Here is a 9,314-nt window from a genome sequence, read left to right as displayed (position 1 = left end):
GTGAAACCGCGAACACTATTTCACCTCGCTTAACTCGACAGCGGGGAAGTTCTTAACAGAGCTGATTACAGTGAATTATGTACAAGTACATTGGCTCTGCTCAGTTTTTGGTTTCTGTATGAAATCAAATTGACGAATGCCGACGGCATTTTGCAAGGCATTTGCTTGTGCATTTTTATGTTCCCTTGGTAAACGAAAATTTATTCAATTTGTATTTTCAAACAAAGGTGATGAAGGAAATGATTGAATCTATTATATGCGCCAAATCAAATCAAAGTAACTTTATATTTTGATTTAATTTACCTCTCACATTTTGGTATGTGCGTTTTAGTAAATTTAAAACTAAACAAATTTGATGAAAATTTTTACTAATATTTTGAGTCGAAATTAATTCATAGCATACAAGTGTTTTGGTATATCGACATATGTACATATTTACATTTGAATATGCATTTTTTGTTCCTTTGGCAAACCAAATCTTTTTCAATTTACATTTTATTACAGGGAATAATAATATACATACATTTGTATGTATGCATTTTCTAGATAGTATAAAACTTTAAAATAAATAAAGGAAACAAAGAAACGTATTTGCATATATGGGACAACTAAATTCAATTGCATCTTTATTAAATATATATATGTTGCACGCATATGTGTGCACTGAAGCAACATGACCTACCTCACTAGCATCGCCTTATATTTCATGTAAATAACCTAACGATCAAATTCCTGCCTCACAAAAGCTAAAACAAATTTCTTTTGAATACTCATGTACATATTTGTATGTACATTTGGTGCCCATATCCCTTCAAACAAATCAAAAAATTCTGTATACAAAACGCTTTATTACCAGGCACACAGAAAGATGGCATATGCAAATATAAATATTGAATTCAAGCAAAACAATGCTTATTAATATACACATATGCATGTACATACAAGCGCACACACAGGGCATTCGCTTTATTCCTCAAAATGCAGTCATAGACGCAGGCGTAGCGGCCATCATTCTAGTTGCCATAGCGCTGAACAGTCGCGGCGGCGCCGAACAGTTTCAACTATTGTAGTGTGAAACAAAAACTCATCTTCAAAAAATTCATTGATAAATTCGAGCTCATAATTCTAAGAGCAAGAATTTTCATTCATAAAACGAGCCGCCCATATGCCAATTTTCTCGACAATTCGAAAATAGTCAATATTGGAATATTTCGCGTAGAATTATTTGCCAATATTTGATAAATCTTCAATTTTTGTCAAGTCGAGTGCCCGCGGCATCGTACATATGTATGCAAAAATATATGTATGTAAATATGTCTTTCTAAATGCTCGACAGCCGCAGCTGCTGTGCGTCAAGTGCGCGCATGAGCATACAGTAAGTTGCAGAAGAAAACAAGTAGGTTAAAAAAAAGGTCTGATTCGGACATTTTAATACTAAGATAAAATTTGGAAACAATTATTTTATGTTAACTGATAGTAGGGAAATAGTTAATTAGTAGATTACTTTACGTATGTAGTTTTTCAATTGATAAAAAGTGCACAAAACATATGCATATATCTGCAGCTAGAAACTTACTCTGAAATCAGAGCATTTGAAGATGCCTGTAACATTTCAAGCTTACTGTACATACAATGCTGTGCCAATGAATGTGCGCTGCGCCATGAGTGCGCGCTGGATTTCTTGCGAAGTTTTACCGTTTTATCTTGAGCTGTGGCTGGTGAGCACACATACACACAGCATATACATATGCGCAAATGTATATAAATTCACAAATGTATATAAATTCACAAATTTACATTTGCATATGCCATCTTCCTGTGCGCCTGGTAATGAAGCGTTTGCTATAGAGGATTTTGATTCAGTTGAAGGGAATTCAACAAAGTTTTAACAGACACCAGACAGACAGGCATTACATATTTATATAATTTTGGATGATTTGGAAAAATTCAAATATATAGGTCATATTAAAAAGCTACCTAACATTCTTTGCTTCTAATCACCAAGAAATTCTTATCGACTGCTGCTAAATTTACATAATTCAGCCCCTCACTGTTAATTTTTGTTGAAAAATCTGTCTATGGTGAATTGTCTTCGCGAGACGAGTACCCCTCGAAAATGAACACTTTCCAGTCATTAAGACTTCTCTATTCATTAACGTTCTCTGCATTTTGCATGCGCAAACGGATTATTTCTTGTGAGATGAATAAATTAATTCTAAGTATAGGTATGCATGCATGAATGTGAAATTTTAAGTATCTAATTAACTAAATTGTATTGATATTAAGTGCATTATCAAAATAATTTCCAAATATCCACATAAAAAATTGGCTTTGAAAACCATTCATTTGCATCAACGGTTATTATTCAACAATATGTGTCCTTTTTAAATTTTTATATCCATATGTATGTATATTCATATACTAAATAGATATAACATCTACCATCCATATTCATGTGGGCAGAAAAAAATCTAGACCTGCCTCAAAACACAGCTCATATGTATCTACATATAAAAAATTCAAAAGCAAATAGGCAAACGTATGCAAACATATTCCTAACATATACAAAAAACTCATCTAAACCATATGCGTTTACATATACATATGTATGTGTGCATATATGAATACATATGTTGGGACAATGTATGTACGTAGATGTTTCTATTCTAATCTAAACAATGCATATTCGGATAAAACCGCACATACTCACTTTATGCCTCTACATGCGTATGCTTCCAAAACTAAAATTCTAAGCGACTACAAGAACAAAATGCATTCATTGGCGCAGCTGTAGCGGCCATGATTATTTACCCGCGACGGCGCTGAACAGTTTCAAATATTAAAAAGCACAACAAAAACAAATTCATTGATAAGTTCGAGCTCATACATATTTCTACGAGCAAAGTACTTTCATTCATAAAACGAGCCGCCCATATGCCAATTTTCTCGACCATTCGAAAATAGTCAATATTGGAATATTTCGCGTTGAATTATTTGCCAGTATTTGGTAAATCTTGAATTTTTGTCAAGTCGAGTGGCCGCGGCTCGTACATACATATGTATGTATGCATCAATATATGTACATATGTAAATATGTGTTCTAAATTCTCGACAGTAATAGCAATTCGAAATATTTTTACTGTGTTCAAGTGCTCGCAGCCTCATATGTATGAATGTCTATGGAAGTTTGTATGCATGTATGTATTTATGTATATGCGTGTTTGCTTTTGCACGTCCATATGAACGATTTTTCATATGCAGATATTCATTTGATTTAGCTGAACGAATATATTGATTTTGTAAGGAAATCCTGTCGAATTAAATTATTGGTATATGTATGTTCATTTAAGTTCTTCTTACCAAATAAATATTATTATCCTTAACAAAATTGAAACACTATTTTTTTTAATCTCTATTTTTTATTTTTACCAACAAGTAAGTTATCTACTGGAGGATGGTTCCATGTGGGAAGATGGTTTCATGTGTAGAAGTCCACGCAAGTGGGGAAAGTTACTGATCGCCATTCACTTGGGAGTGGCCAGGACGATTCTTCTACATATGGTTCAAGCAGCTCACAACGTCCGGGACTAGCCCACGTATCCTCTGGGTAGCTTCCGAACACCCGTTCGGGAGTGAGCTAACGTGAGAAGGCGAAGCATTCCAGGATAGCTGGTTGTGCGCTGGGTCTGGAACCCGCCACTTAAAAATCCCCCCCAATGAAAAGAACTGCAAAGCCTCGGATGAGAACTGCCTTTACTGATGACGACCCCTGCAAACGAAATAAGGAATATGATTTGAGGACATGCACCTGGTCCCTTAATGGGGAAGGTGCCTCTGCCCGGCTGGGTGATGTCCTCGTGAGAGTAAAAGCTGACATCACTGCCATCCAAGAGATGCGATGGACGGGTCAAGGTAAGAAAAACATAGGATCTTGCGACGTCTACTACAGCTGCCATGTAAAGGAGCGCAAATTCGGTGTCGGATTTGTTGTGGGAGAGAGACTTCGTCGCCAAGTACTGCCGTTCACTCCGGTGGACGAGCGTCTCGCAATAATCTGCATCAAAGCGCGATTTTTTTACATTTCGCTAATTTGCGACCACGCCCCGACGGAAGAGAAGGACGATGCGACCAAAGATTCCTTCTATGAGCGCTTGGAACGTTCCTATGAGCGCTGCCCCCGCCACGACATAAAAATCGTGCTTGGCAACTTCAACGCCAGGGTGGGCAAGGAGGGAATTTCTGGTCCCACAGTCGGAAAATTCAGCCTGTACAACGAAACATCCGGTAACGGACAGAGGCTGATCGACTTCGCCGGGGCCCGAAACACGGTAGTCTGCAGTACCAGATTCCAGCATAAAAAGATACACCAAGCTACCTGGCTGTCTCCTGATCGAAAAACGCGAAACCAGATCGATCATGTTGTGATAGATGGAAGACACGCTTCTAGTGTATTAGATGTACGTACGATACGAGAACCCAACATCCACTCGGATCATTACCTTGTTGCAGCCAAACTGCGCACCCGCCTCTGTGCAGCAAAAAACGTACATCTACCTACGCAAAGAATGTTCGACATCGAAAAGCTGCAATCACAACAGACAGCCAGAAGATTCGCCACTCGACTCTCACTCCTGCTATCGGAGAGCACTGCCCAACAAACCGGCATGCACGAGCAATGGAGCAACATTTCTCGTTCCCTACGTACCGCCGCCGAAGAAGAAATCGGATTCCGGCGAGCCCAAAAAAACAATTGGTACGACAAGGAATGTAATGCTGCCGCAGAAAGAAATGATGCCGCCTTTAGAGCCACGCTGCGATCGGGCGCAACGCGAGCCATGTGGGATCGCTACAGAGAGCTGAAAAAGGAAGAGAGACGTATTATCCGACAGAAGAAACGAGAGGCCGAAATACGTGAGTGCGAGGAGCTTGAGATGCTGGCCAACAGGAACAGCGCCCGAAAATTCTACCAGAAAGTTCTGCGGCTTACAGAAGGTTTAAAGACCGGGGCGTTTTCCTGTAAGAACAAAGACGGCGATCTGGTGACGTACAGAGCAATCTTAAATTATGGAGGGAACACTTCTCGAACCTGTTACACAGTGACAGCTGCGCATGTCATAGAGGATGTGAAGATCCCGATACCCCAATCGTTGATGACGGAATTGTCGTTCCGTTACCCGACCATGACGAGGAGAGAATAGCAATAGCACGGCTAAAGAACAACAAAGCCGCGGGCGCCGACGGACTGCCGGCTGAGCTATTCAAACATGGCGGCGAGGAGCTGGTAAGGTGCATGCATCAGCTCCTATGCAGAATATGGTCGGATGAAAGCATGCCTGCCGATTGGAATTTAAGTGTGCTCTGCCCAATCCATAAGAAAGGCGATCCTGCAATTTGTGCCAATTACCGCGGGATTAGTCTTCTAAATATCGCCTATAAGGTTCTAGCGAGCGTATTGTGTGAAAGGCTGAAGCCCACCGTCAACCAACTGATTGGACCTTATCAGTGTGGCTTCAGACCTGGAAAGTCTACCATCGACCAAATATTCACAATACGCCAAATCTTGGAAAAGACCCATGAAAGGAGAATCGACACACACCATCTTTTCGTCGACTTTAAAGCTGCATTCGACAGTACGGAAAGGAGTTACCTGTATGCCGCTATGTCTGAATTTGGTATCCCCGCAAAACTAATACGGCTATGTAAGATGACGTTGCTCAACACCAGCAGCGCCGTCAGAATTGGGAAGGACCTCTCCGAGCCGTTTGATACCAAACGAGGTTTCAGACAGGGTGACTCGCTGTCGTGTGACTTCTTTAACCTAATGTTGGAGAGCATCGTACGAGCCGCAGAACTTAATCGCTCAGGCACAATATTTTATAAGAGCGTACAATTGTTGGCGTATGCCGATGATATTGATATCATCGGCCTTAACAACCGCGCTGTTAGGTCTGCCTTCTCCAAACTGGATAAAGAGGCAAAGCGAATGGGTTTGGTGGTGAACGAGGACAAAACGAAGTACCTCCTGTCTTCAAACAAACAGTCGGTGTACTCGCGTATCGGCACCCACGTCACTGTAAACAGTTATAATTTCGAGGTTGTAAAAGACTTCGTTTATTTAGGAACCAGCATTAACACCGATAACAATGTCAGCCTTGAAATCCAACGTAGAATCTCTCTTGCCAACAAGTGCTACTTTGGACTAAGTAGGCAACTGAGCAGTAAAGTCCTCTCTCGACGAACAAAACTAAGACTCTACAAGACTCTCATCATGCCCGTCGTAACGTATGGCGCAGAAGCTTGGACGATGACAACATCCGATGAAGCGACGCTTGGAGTGTTCGAGAGAAAGATTCTGCGTAAGATTTTTGGACCTTTGCACGTTGGCAACGGCGAATATCGCAGACGATGGAACGATGAGCTGTATGAGCTTTACGACGACATAGACATAGCGCAGCGAATAAAGATCCAGCGGCTTCGTTGGCTGGGTCATGTCGTCCGATTGGATACAAACGCTCCGGCTTTGAAAGTATTCGATGCGGTACCAGCTGGTGGTAGCAGAGGAAGAGAAAGGCCTCCTCTGCGTTGGAAAGATCAGGTGGAGAAGGACTTGGCTTCACTTGGTGTATCCAAATGGCGCCGGTTAGCACGAGAAAGAAACGACTGGCGCGTAAGCGGTTATCGCGCCAATTAAGAAGAAGAAGAAGAAGTTAACTACTCATATATAGTATATATATATTACAATACTATAAATAATAAGTATTTATTGTACATTTCCTGAAATGAAAAGAAATATATAAAATTGTGAAAGCACGAATTACGAAATTGTTCTCATATTATAACAATTTCTCACACGACTTCGATATTGACATCGATTAAGTCATTGCGATTTACCTGATTTTTAAAACACTAATCTCAATCCATCGTGATTAAGTAAAAATTGTAGTGGTTCTTTTTCCTCCGGATGATGATCCTCAGTCCCTAAATTCCAGTCTAAATTAATATTATCATCATCTTCGCAATTCTTGCCTTTGTTTTCGAACCGCTGTCGTAAAATTTTCATAGATATCAATCGCGCTTTTATGTACTGTGTGCTGTGGGATGAGTAGTAATACCCTGACTAGCTCGGACCCGATAAAAGAAATTTTCTAGACAATCTTGGTTTAACTTTCCAAGGAAAATAAATTTTAAATTTTGATGCTGTTGAAAAAGTTCCTCGCACAATTCCAGCATCGATTTTATTGTAGTACGAAAGCCTTGGATACATTTAATAGTAGAATATGCACGCATAGTAGACATTGGATTAAAGAACTCGTAGTAACTTAATAGTCTTTCAACTTTGCCCCTATCATCTCGCTTCAGGGGAGACCTTAATGGATTTGTTGACTGGAAATGCTTTGCATCGAGTTCATCAAAAAGATCATTCATTTCTTTAACAAATATTTGCGTGGGCTTGGCAAAATTTATCAAGTTTTCGTCATTATCAAATAAATTTTGACTACACATCATGTACACCTGACGCTACCGAATTGCTCAATACTTGTATTGCGCGTTAAACGCTCACTTTTTCAAAAATGCTTGGGTAAATATGAGCCTCCGTCAATTTCGGGCAAATTTTAAAATTGCAATTCTTTAGATCAATATCAAATAACTTCCTAATGGGCGGTTGCAATATCATATTTCATAAATACATTACGGATGGACTTTATGAGATGGCAATAGTCAGACATATAAAAAAAATTTTTGTTTTCGTGCATGAAAAAAGTGTTAATTTCAGAAATCTTCAATTGATTAAATAAAGTAATATTCGCGGGCCCTTGATCGCAAATCATAACTTTTATATTCAGTCCAATTTTCGTAATTGCGGAAATGTTACTCATCACAATTTGATGTAACTCTGCACCATTAAAACCATTTTTGGATATATAGTAGGAAAATACATACTTCCACCTAGAGCACAACGCCTTAACCATAAAAAAACAACATTTGTTCCCTATTCTGCTTTTGACGTTGGCTTTGCCCAGGGTCCACAAACCCATCAATTATATCTCTACTTTTATTATAAGTAAGATCCGGCTTGATGCTCATTTCATCAAATAATAAAATGCATATACGTTCTGTTGTTAACGACATTGGCATCGAAACCTGGAACAACATACCTGATGGGGCGCCAACGCAAAAGAGATGATTTGTGTGGGAAACAAAAACCTAGATCGTCACGCATAAAAGAATATGCTTTAGTGGACATATAGTTCAAATTTTGTGCCAATGCCTTTTCGTCCTCTTTATACCAACCCTTTTTGGTACTGCCGAGCATTTTTGCAAAAGTTAAAGCATCGCTGCTACAACTTTCTTCCGCAATTATCGCACTTTTCAACAACTCAGAATATTTATTTTTTAGGTCATTATTATCTTTTTCAAGCTCCTCAATACGTTTATTTAATTTGCCCGCGTTGCTCTGATAATAGCGAGCAGACTGAGCAAATCGTTTGCGAGTGGTTGTGGTTTCTAAGTCCACGCAGATCTGGTTACTATAACTAGCCTGCCTGAATATTTCTCAAACTTTTCTAGAGTTAAATCTTCTTCTACTTGCTTAACTACCCTACTATAAGTTGCAGTGACGGGCGGGCAAACCCAATCAGAGCCAGCACTAGGCGAGCCACTTCTATTAACTGGCTCTAAATTGAAGCAAGGAAAAGCCCCTTTCAAGAGTTTATATTTTGTAACCAATGTGGGTTCAAAATGCCGTTGGCAAATAAAAACCCTGTCAGTGCTTGACACTTGCACGTTGCAAGCCAAGGCCCAATTCTTACGGGTATCTTCGTTCCTAGGAAACGCAAAAAGTATAGCTTTATCCTTAGGCACGCAGCTCTCGATACAGCAGCCCCTTTTTTTCTTTTTTTGGGTCCACTTGTTCGGTGGAACATCATCATAGCCTAATTAAAATTTTTATTTTTATTTTTACAAAATTTAAATTAAGGTATATTCAGTATAATCATATAAATACATATATAAAACTAGAACCCGCACCCTCCGGGTATTTATAGTTTTCAAGTAATTTATTGTTAAAATTTAGCGAAAGGATATTGTTGTTTTGAATACAAGTATAAAAACCAGTAAAAATACGTTTGTGACCGTATATTTTATGAATTGAAGTAATTTTAGAACAAAATACATATATGTATTATATTGTACCAATTTATAAGTGTATTGTATTATAATGCGTGTAAATATTGAAAGTTATAAAAGTTGTTCATGAGCCACTCCCTAACATACTTGGCCTAATACGGCATTATCCTAAACCCGATCCTTTAAAT

The sequence above is a fragment of the Anastrepha obliqua genome, chromosome 6 (assembly GCF_027943255.1).
Source record: "Anastrepha obliqua isolate idAnaObli1 chromosome 6, idAnaObli1_1.0, whole genome shotgun sequence".
NCBI classification, from domain to species: domain Eukaryota; kingdom Metazoa; phylum Arthropoda; class Insecta; order Diptera; family Tephritidae; genus Anastrepha; species Anastrepha obliqua.
Note: the sequence above shows the minus strand (reverse complement) of the source record.